The sequence below is a fragment of the Psammomys obesus genome, unplaced genomic scaffold (genome assembly GCF_907164565.1).
Source record: "Psammomys obesus unplaced genomic scaffold, mPsaObe1.curated_primary_1811, whole genome shotgun sequence".
Classification (NCBI taxonomy): Eukaryota; Metazoa; Chordata; class Mammalia; order Rodentia; family Muridae; genus Psammomys; species Psammomys obesus.
Genome location: NW_026586173.1, coordinates 7,196,499 through 7,212,359, shown reverse-complemented (window position 1 = coordinate 7,212,359; position 15,861 = coordinate 7,196,499). Strand labels below are relative to the sequence as shown.

At 40.0% G+C, this 15,861-nt stretch overlaps 1 protein-coding gene across 3 annotated transcripts in view; it reads left to right on the top strand.

The window, feature by feature from the left end:
- Positions 1-15,861, top strand: part of Opcml (opioid binding protein/cell adhesion molecule like) — a 1,136,526-nt gene that overhangs the window by 753,325 nt on the left and 367,340 nt on the right. The window lies entirely within an intron of this gene.

Here is a 15,861-nt window from a genome sequence, read left to right as displayed (position 1 = left end):
CAGGGGATGGAGAGGGAACAGTTCCTCCCTTAGCCTTAACTCTTCAGTTCTCAGAGTAGGACACTGACCATGGCCAGGGGCAGCCTCTTAATTCTCAACTCCCCCATTAACTCTTTAGTTCCTTAATCCTGGGAATATGTAACAAAGTTTTTTTGCTGTTGGCCAACTACTTTTTTTCATCCTGCCTCCTCCTACAAAGGAAAATCACATTGAAATTCCCAGCATGCTTTTTGTGTTTTGTTTCTGCCTTTTGCTATGAAAATGACCTCTTTTTGCTCAGCCCATCAGAACACTTATTCTATTTTATGGAATGAGGCATTGTCAGATTCGAGAATAAAAAAATCAAGCCAATGAGCATCTTTCAACTAAATTGTAGTGTTGTCCTGTGCTAGTAGTCTCAGGTAAAGGTCCTCCGGGGTAGGAGGGCCAAGAGTTGTTGATTGTCATCAATCTGAATGTCTTGGCAGCATTTAGAGCAGGTTATGTGTATCCCTGGGTGGGTGGCAGAGTGACGGAGCTGGAGGATCCCTAGACACCAGTGGATCCTCACTGACACAATATGGCTGCGTCTGAGGCTGCCCTTATCACTGCGATCTGAATTCACAGTGCCTGCTTCATGTAAATGGCACTTTATCCAGCTGGAAATGTGAATCCTGTCAGGAGCACTGGCTCCGTCATGCTTATCAGAAATACATTATCAGGTGGGGATTAGACTGAGCTGCTGCTCCTATGCTGCCCGGGCCCAGCGAATAATGAATAATGAAAATTCCATGGACTGGAGACAAACACAATTGACAGGCTGGGCTGAAGCACCAGCCTTTCACTCTGCTGAATGTGACACATGCAGCTCAGGAAGGTTTTCCACTTCACTCACCAGGGCCTGTCCTGTTGGGGGGGAGGGTGGTCTGCTGATCCTCTTCTTTCTACCTCCTCCACATGTTGTCCACCATCTAGGCCTGCACTTCTTTTGCACCTTGGACCCACATCCATATTACCTCAAAGAAGCCCAGGAAAACAGCCTAGAAAAAGGAAGAAAGTCCTATGCAAACACCCAGTTCCTTTATGGAGGTCTTTGGGGTGAAGGGTAATCAACTCTGAGATGGGAGGACATTCCTAAAAGCCTTAATTACTTTGATTTTAAAGTCATCACTTTCTCTTCAAATGAAGTTGGCTTAGAAAGGAGTGGTTAAAGTTCTCGGGATAATGAAGTGTTTACAATAATTGGATCAAAGTTCATTTTCATTCTCTGCTTCCCATACTCCCTCATCACCATTTTGTTGTTGTTTTGTTTTCTGCCTCCGACGACCGAAGAGATGGAAGAATGATAGTAACACAGATAATAAGTAGCAGTAATTATCTCTTCCTCCTCCCCTAAGAGAATAACCTGTTGTTGCTTTATTTTTTTAATACCATAAAAGTTGAATAAACAAAACCATAAAGCATAATTTTAAAGAAATTTGGGGGAAAAGGTAGAAAAATAAGGAGCTTCCCATTGTCTGGCTTTTATAACCACATGGAGGACCCTAGGGAAGTAACACTGTCTTCTGCAGAGATGTGGTCTCTAAATACACAGCTCAGGTTTTCTTTGGGACTCATGTGGTCACCCCTCCCCTTTGTTCACAAAGTGGGGTGCCTGTCAGTGGCAAGAGTTCTCTGGACACTTCTCCTGGTGTTGGAGCTCTGTACACTCATTGAGAGATAGTGACTCCCAGGGCAAGTGGCCCAAAGTAGGAGGCATGAAATTGGCTTTCAGATTCCAGTGAGCTGCTCAACAGAAGACCCAGGCCCTTCCTTCTCCAGGAGCAAGATGTGACTGTGTGTCCTACTCTGCCTGAGAGAGCACTGATAGAAACAATTGTGAAGACAGTGAGGTTGCTTCTGAGTACCATCATCTCTGCCATAGACTGGAGCTACACACACACACACACACACACACACACACACACACACACACACACCAGGCAATTCATAGGAGTGAGGGTTCTGAAACCAGTGTGCCCAGTAAATAGAAGAATGGATGGAGATCTCAAAGTCTCCACCACCATTTCTGTTTCTCTGTCCCAGGAGGAAGACTAAGGGGGTCTTCAGGATGTCTTCAACAGACAGCTTGAAATGAAATCTCTTTTTTCCAACAATAAATGTGGAATTTCCAGGGCATCAGGGTAGCATGGGCAGAACTTAGCCTACCTGATCCTCAAGCTTCATGTAACCAAAAGAGCATGCCCAGAAAGGGGCACTAACGCATTTGGGAGAGGTGGGTACTATGTTCATGGGGCTACTGGGACCCTCACCTCCGCTCTTCTCTGCCTTCTTACACTCTTGGAGCCAGATCACAGGAGAGGTATGACACACTCCAGGTGCCTCCTGCCCTATCCCCATGCCCTTAATAAAGTCTGTGCTTTCCTGTGATTATCAATGTGTCTTTGAACCAATCATTGTAAAAGAGACACAAGGGCCTAGATTCAGTATCCGGCCTCTAGACTCATCGTGCCTGTGAAATTATTGCTCTGCTTTTGTCTGCAGTGAATGTTCCCTCTATCCACCCCCCCCCTTCTGCCTGACATTTATTTCTTGCTGGGTGAAACAGCTCTCTTCTGTTCTTATCCTATTGGGGATGTTGTATTTTCTGCTTGGCTATCTGAGTTTGTCCTCTAGCTTGGGTCCAAATTGCTTTGCTGAACTATTCTACAAATAGTTTATGTACTCCTTGTTTTCTGGGTTGTTAGCTGAGGACACCACCAAATTCTAGGTCCTTTGTTTTTTTGTCTGTTCAACATAACTGACTTGTAAATTCTATCTCTCCTCAGGCTCAACCATTTAAAATAAGATTTTATCACCATTGCTGTTTCCCCCAATATATTGATAGATTGTTTCTCTGTATTCATATTGATGGCTCTCTGTTAAGACATTCATATTCAAACCTCTGCTTTGTTAGAGGTTGCCTAGACAGTGACAAACAAGGAACACTTGGTCTCTGCTCTCCTGGACTCAGGGATGAAATAAATAAGTTGCAGAGATACATATGTAAATGTTTTTCATTGAGTGCTATCAAAGACCTTCCAAAATAAAAACAACCAAAAAAAAAAAAAAAGCCCAATTTAGATTTGTAGGGTCACTGAAAACCTCCCTCAGGCATGGAGATCCTGGACGCAGAACAGTGTGTTCAAAGACCCTGAAGGAGAAGAACACTTGACACTGCACACAAATAAATAAAGCTGGCAGACCTGAGTGACAGGTGGAGTGGGAAGACAGAGAAGAATGCTAAGCCTACGCTGTACAAAACCCTCAGAGTCTGGTAAAGAGAGAAGCATTGGCACTGAAGGCAATGTGAGGCCATTACTGGGTGCTACCCTGTACAGACCTGCCCAAGGGGGTAGGAGAGGCATTAAACCTGAACATGGATGAAGCCTGTTGGACTCCATGGGGTTGCATTGCAGCTCATCCACTTCCAGGCTGTATCACTTTGAACAAGACTCACTCAGACTCACTGTGCATTGGTTCTTACTCTCAAAGGTGATGAAATACTAATGAAGTTTTATAAGTTAGTAGATGTAATGCTCTTAGTAAACTTCCTGCTTGGTAGAAAGTATTGAGGGTCAGATGATCATGATAATGCTAAAGACAGTAGTGGATGGGGGTGGCTGATCAAAAAAATTCAAGTCTCTGCTACCTGGAGGTGCTGCTGTAAGAACAGGTGTGTCAGGTAAAGAGGGAAAGTGAGCTAACTCATGAAGGAGTACTAATTTCTCACTAGTCCGAGACAGATGGTGTTATACTTGACCCACGTGGCAGTAAAGCAGGTGGAGAGAGGTTAGTAGGTTAGAAATGTATTTGGGAAACAGAATCGATAGGCTGGGTGATTGACTGTATGTGAGTTTGAGTGTGAGATATCTGTCAAGGGTGACTTCCTAGTTCCTGGCAAGATTGACTAGATACAGAGTTACAGCAAGGAAGTAGAAAGTGGGTTTTCAGAGAAAAAAGTAAGAACTCGTTTTTGCAGAACTTGATGAATATGCAGGTAAAAATGTAAAACAGACTTCTGAGACAGAGAAATACATTTGATATATTTTAGTAGTGAGATTAAGTTCCACAGTAGCTCTTCAGTTATAATCAGAAGACAAGAGAGCCTACGATTAAGAGCTAAGAAGCCTTAAGTTAGGAGTTGAGAACAGTATAAAAAGGCATAAGAGTGATATACTTTTTTTTTGGTTAGTTGTGAATAGGCACATAATAAAAAAAAATAATAACTGGGTGTATACAACGCTTGCAAAGTCCTTGTGATATTGAAAATCAATGTTAATGGGAGCTTGTCTCATCTTCACAATGACCCCATTCGATAGGCCAGTGAAGGTGCATTGGTCCCATTTTACAAGCATGGAGAAAGAACCAGGCTGTATGATTTGCTTTCATTTAGCAAACGCTAAATTACTTGTAGAAAATATTCATAATGTAGTTCTGTCTTATTATAAAAGACTCGATTGCATCCATTCATTATTTACGTAGATAGTTTCTGTTTATGATAAAGAAATATAGGCTGAGAAGTTGTTCACAGACATCAAATCAAACAATTGAATATTTATACTAATATGCACATTGAATTTTGGATGCGACTTTTTATTACACAGTGGGCTCTAGAGTATGTAATAAGGACTTATTTCCAGACCCAGGTCCAGCCGTTCACCACTCAAAAGCCAATACCTAGGAGAAGTCAGAAGGAAGAAAATCAATTTTATTTAATAGCTATTCCTAAAGATAAAGGCATTTGCCCTCCAACCTTTCTCGTAGGGAATTCAGGGAAACAGTGGGCTTCTGTAGGAGGAAAAGAGAGCAGGAAAGCAATGGGCAAAAAGGCTAGATACTAAAAAGAATCTTCCTCTTCCAGGGAACCTCCTTCCCTCTTCTCTGGTTAGAATGTTATATTACCATGGACTTCAACCTCCTAAGGCCTACTTTCTTCAGAAAGATAATATTGTTTTGTTTTTGTTTTTTTTTCAAGTTAAACATTACAGTAATTTGCATGCTTTGTGTTGACTCAAAATTGAAAAAAAAATGTTATACAGTCTGATGTCATTTGAGTGGCCTCTGATGTTTTGGGGTCTATACATATAAAGAAAAATGTCTTAACAGTTAATATGTTAATCATTTAGGTGTGGCTTCGTATTAGAATTTAGAATGCTGAGCAAAGGCAGGGTAATTAACCTTGCAAAGGACAACTCACTATTAACATTCTCAGCTACCAAGGAACACTTTAGTTTGACTTCAGTCTAGATGGCCACTGGCTCCCAAAGTTGGTCCACAGACTGGTACATGTCATCAGTATCACTTGAGGACTTTTGAGAAGAAAGCACACATCTTGGATTTATCTTTGCTTTACTGATTCAGAAACCTTCATGAGTCCTTGTAATGCCTTCTACGTGATTGTGCAAGAGCCTGTACTTTCCTAGATTAGAACTATCCTCTTTATGCTGCATGACTCCTCAATCCTAACTCTTACCTATCAGGGAGGAGCACAGCGTTTTAGGATTTTTAAGTTAACTTTTCAGCTATAAGTTTCAATTTTGAATAATGATAAATAAGCATGTCTATAATATATTCATTTTAACAGACACTGCTTATGTGCCTACTACCCACAACTTTGGTAAGTAAATTAAAAAAAAAAAAAGCCCTACTTAGCACAATCCAATTGTAAAAACTGAAAAATTGAAGGGAACTAAATTTAATTTATATTGTAATGCTTGTATTCTCTCTAATGTGTTTTTCTCATAGTGATCTCAAAGTCCTTATGAAATGGCCCTATTCCTAAAAAACATAGATGGTAAATACTGTCTTTATCCGGGGTAAGAGAAGGAAAAGGGAGCCGTACAGGAAATTCCACATGTAAGAGTTGCAGATGTTCATTCATATTTCTTGGTGACAGTGAAACCGCTTACTCTATATGAGTCATCCAAGAAATCCGTGATTTAATAGCACCCCCACTTTCTTTTATTTTAGTTATCACCTTATGTTTGTACTATTGTGTGTAATTTTAAATTAATCATCATACTCAAATGCCTAATTTTGGTTAGCACTTTAATTATGAAGTCATTTTGGCTCTTAGATGAGTTACAGCTGAAGTAATGAACAGTATTTACTTTTATTAATGACAAGTTTCATTCTTCACTTTCAGGATAACCACAGTGAAAGCTTTCAAAATGGAAAAAAAGCTCAATAAAGAGATAACTCTATAAGCCCTGTTGGTGTAGAAGGAGAAGAGCTGGAGCTGGAATAGGCTAGGTGATGAAAAGAGTGATGTGTGAATAAGAGAGCCTTTACAATGGTTCCCAACATGCAGTCTTTAGCTGTCTACTGGAATAAGGGCTGTTACCTTACATCAGCTCTCTCAGGTTCAGGAAATCAAACCTGGATCCCTGTATTTGAATCACTGCAGACTCTTTGGGGGAAATAATGCTTAAAATGTCAGTTGATAAAGGGCTAGGGTAATGGATAAGTAGAGAAGAGCACTTTCAGCATAAGCATGAAGACCTAAGCTTATCAATGGAGCTTTTCTATAAGACAGTTTTGCCTGTTTTACATTCTTTTGGAAAAGCCAAAATCCCCTAGGTCTGGAGCATGTGCCTACATACAGACTGTGAGGTCCCAGAAAGAAAAGACAAATGGCTAACCGTAGTGCCTGTTAATGTACTAAAACAGACCAGCAACACCCAGTACCTGTGGCTCCTCCCAGCTCTCTTAGCATCACTCAGTACCCGTGGCTCCTCCCAGTACGTCTCACTCTTCCCCCTACCCTAAACCTCTACCTCCCTGGCATGGACTTCTAGTTATTTCCCCTCAGGCTTATCCCTATATAACCCAGCCATTTTGGCTACACTGATCTCATAGCCTCTTGGACAAAGCCACATTTTGGTCAGTGGCTCTGCTCTTGGTTGCCCCGCCTCTCTCTTTTATCATGGTTCTGTTTAGTCTTCCGGCCATGTTCACCCTGGTTGCTTCCTCCTGCCTGCTTTCATCTTTATATCTGCAATAAAAATTGTCTCCATACTTAAGGAGTAGCTATGTCTTCCTCCTTGTATTCCATTTTTTTCTTTTATTCACAAATCTTCTATTTAATCCTGCCAGTCAGAGATTGAAAAAGTAATATATCTGCAATACCATTCATTTTGATCATTTATAAATATTTTACATTTGCTGATACTTTGAGTTATTACACATTCAATAGAAAATACTGCATTGTATTCATTTTATTGTTGCTATTGTTTGCTTTTGAGGCTGTTTAAAACAGCCTCAGTTTGTAGCCAAGGCTAACCTTGAACTTTCAATCCTCCTGCCACAACCCTCTAAAGAAGTCCTGGGATCACAGATGTGTACCACCACACTGGGCTGTGGAAAATTACTGCTTTTAATTTTTATTTCTAATTAAGAGAAGGGTATATTTGAATGAAGTTGAACTTTCCCCCACTCGTCCCTCTCATTGTTTAGTGCATTGAACTGGACCTTGTGTGCATATGGGTCCACAGCATGGATTCTGATGCAGTGTGCTTTAAGGAAGGCTGCCACTGCTCTTAGGAGCAGATGAGACTCAGCCACTCCAACCTCATCCTCATGAAACAAAGCTGATAGCAGCCCCACTCTCATGGAGCTGTGCCAAATGAGTGCCCTGATTCATATGGTGTCAGATCGGGTTGCTTATGGTTGTGTTCCTCAGCATTACAACATCATCACCATCCTTATTATTCATGAAAACGCTATGCGGAACTCAATTTCAGGTTCCTTGGGTGAAATAGAAGAAGACATTCTCTAAGCAAATACATTATGCACACACGATGTCAAGGATGGATTGTAACCTCCCTATAAAAGAAACTACACTTTGAAAGAAGGATCATTGTGGAAATAAACACAGACCAATTGAAAGCAAGCAAGGCCCGTTTATTTAGATTGTGCTGAACAAGGAGGTCAATACACTTGCTTGCGTTTCTGTAAGAGGTCTAAGGCAAGCAGGGGAGGAAAAACCTGCTAGAAGAGAAAGGGAAGTCTCCAGCTGAGGCCTAGATAGAATTTGTTGCCATAGTAGAGCTGAAGGATTGAAGGGTAGCTCACTAGAAAGAGGACTTCTATGTGGTTGGGTATAGGGCATATTTGACTTTTTCTAGTTTGTCTCTAAGAAGTGTAAATACAAATTAGAAGAGCTGTCAGTAATAAATTGAGTACTTGCCACAATGAGCCAGTTGTTTCCATGACTGCCTGCTTCGCGGATTGTTGGTAGAAACAGTGACTGTCCTTATTTGAATCTTACTGAGAGCATTCTAACTTTCTGTATGGTTGGTATAAAGGATGGGGTGAGTTACTGGGCTGTTACTGTAAGTCTTAAGTCATATTCAGTTCTACATATCTTCTATTTGTTTTATATGAGTCTCCCACTTCTCTAATTTTTAGTAGAACATGGTTTTGGCTAACAGGGCCTATCTCATCACTAAGTCAGAATTTCTGACACTTGTTATTAGAGTTTCTGTTAGTTACACTAATGGTGGAGATAGTTCATGCCTGTAAATCCCAGCTTCTCAGGAGCCTAAGTCACGAGCAGGTGCACAAATGCAAGGCCAGACTGGCTGCATAGCATGATCTGACCTCCACATAAATAATAAATGCATGCAAATTAAAATATCTTCCTAGATGTAACAGCATTATATTGATTTTAAGAAACAATCTGATAGCAGATGCTAAGTGAGGACATCATATGGAATTGATTCCAGACCTCATCTGAATGTGTAGTATTTTTTTTTTGTGCTCTCATTATATGTATAGTAAGAGTTTCCTTGGTTTCACATATAGTCCAAGAAAAAATTAACTAATAATTCTATCCTCTTAAGGTGATGGGGCAATGAATGAGATTATTTCAAAGGATATATTATTAGGAAGTGATTTAGTAATGCTTTTGGGCGGGTGAAGTATATATTTATTTTTCTCTTTATATACTTTACTTACGATAGGTAGTTGGCCTCTGTAACTAGACTCAACCAACTGTAGACTGGCAAAACTCTCTTAAACATTGTGTCTGTAGAGCATGTGGAGAAGTATGCCTTGCCTTACTCCCTAAACAAGAAATGTGATGATACTGCTTAATATTATGGGATCATTTTTATTGCATCAGATATTTGAAATAATCTAGCAGTAATTTAAAATGTACATAAAAATGTGCATAGGTTACATGCAGGCACTGTACCTTTTTCTATAAAAAAAATTGAGAATCCATTGTTTTTTATATCTACGGGGAAAGGAAGGTTCTGAAACCGACCCCTTGTGGATGCCGGGGGAAGATTATACTTATACTTTTTCTAAGTATGATTTTATGATTGAACTATAGTCCTCTAAGGCTCTGTTGTATTATGAGGCTTTTCCTGTGGAGATGCAACACACACATCTACTAATCCCAGGTAGGGAGCTCATAACAGATCAAAGTACAGATAGTATTAAAGTCCAACTTTGTAAACCAATTGAGTTTTATTGTAGTTATTTACAGGAATAAGGGAGAGGGGTTATTTTCATGAATAAAAAATGACTCAAAGATGCTGCATTACCAAAGCCCTCCCAAGCATGGTGACAGCTAGTAACCTGGAACACGCTACAAAACATACAGACAGATCACAAGGCTGGAAAGGGTCCTTTTTTAAGTGACTCAGTTGATCTACACCTCTTCCCTAGATAGCTGGTATAGTTTCTGCTTCTTCCAAGCAGACGGTCTGCTCTCAGAGTCTTCTTTACAACTTGGATTGTCTGAGAATGACTCTCAACTGTCTCTATTTGTTGACTCTGGGAAGCAGGGGACTAGTGAAACTGGTCAGTTTCAGGAACTTCCTGAAGTGATTCTGAGATGTTTACCTTATGTTTTAAGGAGTTTTCCTAGGATATGGAATGTTTCAATCTTTGGGGAAATTGCTACTCAACAGGCACTGACAGAAAAGTTTCCAAAATCATATTAATTTATGGAGATTAACTTGTAAAGGAGTGAATTTGACAAGGAACGAGCCACCAAGGAAAACTAAGAGTTAATTGTTTCCATGTAATGATTCATTGTAGAATTGCTCTGATGTGGCATTTAAATCTATCCTCTTCTGGTGCATCTCTTGCCTTAGGTGTATTAGTCTGTTATGCAGATGACTTAATGCTACTAAAGCAGAAGATTTGATATACTGAAGGAGTAAAGAGGTCTCATTACTTGGAATTACTTGGAAAATTTATGTCTTTGGGTGTCATGAAGATAGATAAGGCCAGGCTTGTACTCGGTTTTCATACTGTATCCTCTAATCTTGGAATCTACCACCTGAATCTTTTGTGTAAACTTACATCACATAAGAAATCAGGGAACTCAATACTTTTAGAAATGAAAGAGATCAGAGGGACACACTCTTCCACAACTTTCCAGTTACAGGTGAAAATCTTTGGACCCATAGAGGTCAGTTTTTCTTTTTGTGTTCATTCACTGAGCTATCAGCAAATTCCTAAGTAGAGGTCAATGTCATGTTCTGCACTGATAAGTTGCTGTGTCACTCTGAAAGTAAGTGAGTAGCATTTCAGTTGTATTTCAATACGAACACACACATCTATACTGCAAATGTGTATGTACACACACATATTAAACAATTATTCCTTTGAGTCTCTAACCTATATAGTGCTATAAAGAAATGACAGAAACATTCTACCTGTCTTGAAGGAGAAGACTCCTCACTGAAAAGCTTTTAGTCTTCTGAAATAGAGTAGACCTTGGCAAGCAAAATGTATGTATACTTTGCATAGTATCTGGTGGTCTCAATAATGACCAAAAAGAAAGAAACAAAACAAAACAGAAAAAAAAAAAACTGCAGAAGTCAGATCATGATCTCATGTAAAAATGAGGTCATATTTTACTATAATTAGATGTATTTCCAGAATTAACATTTCTGTAGCTAAAGCTACGCTCAAATCTTTTGTCTTAGAGTTGTAGCAAAAAAAGGAAAACAAAACCTATGAGCACGGCAGAAAATTTGGCTCTCATTTGCATGGTCCATCTCCATTGTTGAGTGTGCAGATGCCAGATGCCTTGTGAGGGGCTGATAGACTGGCCTGAGTGCAAGTATGCCTAGCTGTCTCCATGGAAACCCAGTCAGCATCTGTAGGTGATGGTCCATTGTGGAGACACACCTGCAGCACTTAAGTCTAAGCACATTTACTGCCTCCCCTCATTTCATTCACATCTTTTTATTAAATGACTCAATCTGTCACTACTGACTCTCTCAGCAGAAGCCCAAGGTTCTGATCTAAAGGAAAAAAAGTAAAACTTCCATTTTAAAAATTTCCAGAGACTCATAGCAGTACCAGAGATGCTGCAGATGAAGCTAAACACAGGGCAGCCCTCTCTGAATTGAATGACTTAATTATTCTGGCTGCTTCTGCTCTCTTGCTTTCTCGCTCTCCTCTCCCCTTCCCTCCTCCTCTTTATCTCTCTGTAAGATATTTTTGACTGTTTCTGTCACTTAAGTCACTGATAGAAGATAGCATGTGATACTTTCATGGGATGCCTGTGATCCCTGGGGATATTAAATGTGTACTGAATGATACTTTTACGGTCTGAATACGAAATGCCCTCTGCAGGCTCACATGAGCCTGTGCCATGTGGTACACATTGCCAGTGTGGTCCCCAGCTGATGTGGTACCTCAAAAGGTCTGGGAATTTAGGAGGCAGGGGCGACCTGGAGAAGGAGATCACAGGAGGCAGTCCTTTGTGGTATATTGTCCCTACCCCCTTCTTTTCTGTTTCTCTGCTTCCTGTTTACAACGAAGTAAACAATCTCCACTGTCACATATCCCTGCCACCGTGTCTTTCTGCCTAACTTCTTTATGCCAAGTGACCATTTGGGTCAGAGCAACAATAAAACTTAATAATGCATATGCCTTACAAGTTCATTTAATCTAAAGAAATCTATTTTCCTCCAGATTTAAATGTAAAAAGGTACCCCAAATGCTTTCTTTCATGTGGGGTTCCCATAGTATGTGCTGATGAGCTAGCCCCTACTCTGGCACATGGCTGTCTGGACATAGGTCATGGTTATCATCTAATGAGGGGGTCTTCCTCCAGAGAAACAGAACCAGTAACATATATGCACAGAGAATCGAATCACAAAATTCTACAAGCTGAGAAATCTCAAAGTCTACAGGTGGCAAACAGGAGACTTTTGGTTGAGTAGTTTCAGCTGCATCCTAACGGCCAGAAGGCTGAGGAAGAGCTAATCTCCTAGTTGGAGTTCAAGGCCTAAAAAGACCAATGTCAGAGTCACAGAACCAGGTAGGAGTTCTTTCTTGTCTCTTTTGATCTCCTTAGACCTTAAGTTGACAAGATGAGAAATCTTGTCAACAGGCAGGGAGAGGATGAACTATTTTGCCCATTTACAGATTCCGATGGGGACACTACCCGGCACTCCAGATGCAACCAAATGTTCAGCCAAATGTCTCAGTTGTCTGTAGCCTTGTCCATCTGACACATGAAATAGGCCACCAAAGTGCTTTCTCCTCTCCTTAGGGAACTGTTTTGATGTGATGACGTCTAAAATAGTCTTTACTAATAGGTTGGGCCTAATAAGCTGCCATGAATCCTTTCTGTAAAGGGACAGGGCAAACACAAGTAGAGAAAAGGTCAAATATAAACAGGTACAGTTCCTATGCTTCACAATACAGCTTTACTACCTGTGTTTCCAGTGAGCCCTTGCTTACAAGCTTTTGTAGTCAGGGATTTAAAGTACATGCGCTTTTCTTTGTTTCCTGGGTGAGAGAATGTTTCTATAATTAATTGCTTATTATTAGCTTCTTAAAATTTGTACTTAGCCAATCTCTCCAGCATTTGTATAAGAGTGGCAAACAAACAAACAAAAAATTCTAAAGTGCTGCAAAACCAACATTAATTTAGTCTTATCACCTCCTTCTTTCACATGGACCTTGATTGTTTATAAATTTTCATTGAATCCCCACATGCTTCCATTTACAGCCAATTCAGACTCTTTCTATGTTGTATTCAGATCTATGAACTAATAAATTTGCAAGAGCAGATTAATGATTTTTTATCTAATATTTTCTTGTTATTTGTGTCTAAAAGCCTCATAGCCTCAAGCAGTGGCCACAGCCATTTTCCCAATATACAGCTTGGAGGAGGATATAAACAGGGTATTTTCCAGAAAAAAAAAAAAAAGTCTGGAAAGGAGATAAACAATCTATTGTTAATACACTAGGATGAAGAGCCTTTGAATTTCCCATCAAAATGCTTCTGTATATGTTCCTTCTACTGTTGGCACCTGCTGATCCTACTTATATCCCCTCACATTCATTATAGCTAGTAAATCCCTCTCAGTGTCTTATGTACAATGTGGGGCAGAGATCTACATCATTAATTAATGTTGCAAACTGCAGCAAGCGAATGGACTCATGTCCACGGGTTACAGAAGGTCAGGAGAGGCTCGTGCCCTTGTTTGTTTATTGAACTCCACCATGATTAGCTAAGACCTGATAATGTGTTTTGATAGGCATTGTGATGACAAATTGGAATTTTAGAAGCATTTTTACTCCTTTCCTAGATTAGGACCACACACACACACACACACACTCGACATCAAAGTCAGAGGAGCAGTTTCTGAATGTTAAACTAAACTAATAAAAAATAAAATAAGAAAGAAGGAAACAGAAAAAAAGAAAGGGGAGCTGGCATGCGTGAACACGAGCTGCAAAGGTTAAGAACAGCAGGAGAATCAGAGAACAGTTTTGGTCTGTCAGGAATGACTTAATCAGACCATTAAACACATCTTCTAATCTAAAGGATCCCTTTCATTTCTATGCGTGTAAAACAAAGTGATGGAGAACTGATGGCAGTACCTGCCGTTGCTTCTTATTTGTTTTACACAGACTGGAGTTCTGGCCTCATCAGCATTCCAGCAGGCAAGGGCAACACAGGCAGACTGAATTCAAACTCTAATGGGGATGTCTGGGAGGCTCCAAAGCTTCTCTGCCTCCCTTAGCTTGATAAAAAAACACCAAGAAAAGTTGTCTGTTATCTAATCTAATCACCTATCTATCATCTATCATCACTTTAGAAAAAATTACTAACTCTCTAAGAGTCCTCCTAGCCCTGCTTCCCCCATCCTGCCATAAAGTACCAAAGACCATCTATTCATACATGATTTTTTTATATATTTTCCACATATAATTATTATATAATATATTATTGTTTGTATATTATTGTTTATTATTATTGATCTAGTATTCATATACAATTTCTGGAAACACAAGCATCTCCAGAAGCCAATGAGTGTACTTTAAAGCTAAAAGCTAATATTATCTCCAAATGTGTTAAAATCTTATAGAGAAAGTCCCCCCAGATTCTTTCAAGGGGTTTGTATCACATCCATTAGAACTTTATATATATATATATATATATATATGGGTTAGGAACTTTATATCTGAATCAAATGAAAGGAAAATTTAATAAAATACCTGTTGCTATTTTGTATCTAAAAGTACACTGTTACTGAAAGTAGGGGGTATGGAAGTTGAGGAAGGGGTACTCCATCCTGCCTCCTCCTCTTGTAAGGAATTATGGCAGGGCAGCTCACTTCCTCTCTTTGGCCTTTGATTTTCTTCTCTGTGAAATGGATTCCATGACCTTAAAGGTTCCTCTGTGCGTTCTCTCACAGGGTTTATAAAGAAAGAATTAGAACAGCATGAACAGATAAATTAAAAATATAAGAAAGTAATTGTCAAAGCAATACTTTAAAATTCCAGAGAGAAACAAGAACAGAAAAATGACAGAATTTTACTTGCTATGCAAATAATTTTTTTGATAGCAAGATAATAGTTGTTACTTTTCATATTCTACCATTGCACTAATTTTTATGTTCCTCCAACTCATGATTTTTAATTTGATTCTTTTCCCCCACTCCTTATTTTTAATGCCCTATGCCTCGTAGTAAGGAACATGCTGCCAAACAGGTGATCAAGAAATGCTCTTGGTTGAATAAAGTGGTATGTACAGTGGCAGGTGGAGGGTGGGGCAGAATGACCACTTCAGCCACTGGGTGCCTGGGGCCAGCACAATCTGCCTAAAGCCCAATTTAGCAGCGTTCTTGGAAATGGTTGTTTTCAGGAGCTATTTGATTAATGCGAACGCAGAACACTTGGCAAGCCAGTGGGGGAAAAAAGACACTTTATGGGAAGCTGTCAGACATAACATGCTTCCTCTCCCTGCTTATCTAATCACGCCTGCATTTCAGTGTTGCTGGGGCTGCTGTCCTGCGGATCTCTTAAATTACTGCTGGTCAGTCTTTAGAGAGAACATAAACCTCTTCTCCCAGAAAACAAAGAGAGACAGTTGGCTTGAGTCTCTCCTGGAATTTACTTGCCAGATGGAAGGAGCACACTTTTCCATGTCCCTCCTGACCCCAGTGTAGCAGGAAGGTGGTGGGGAGTCATATGTCATTACAGGGCCATAAAAGAACCAAACTAGTTCCAAGGTGGCCTGTGGTCTGCCTTTAGATATTCCAGAAAGTGTAAGAGTGGGACCAGATTCAAATAAAAAAGCCCTAATCCCCACGAATTGGCTTCCTTCCGTCCTCCCTCTCTTTCCACCTCTACCTCCTCTCCCACTCTTTGCCACCCCTTTTGGGAATCTTGCAAGATTAAGTAGCCAATTTATCTCCTCAGCACTGGATTTTAAAGGGAACAGCTAACTGTGTGATCACATTATTAATATTTATATCCTGTCACATAATGTTGACAGATTAATTATGCAACATAGGACAAAAGTTAGCAGGCAGCATCGGCGAACTGGACACTAGCAAAGTTCATGTACTA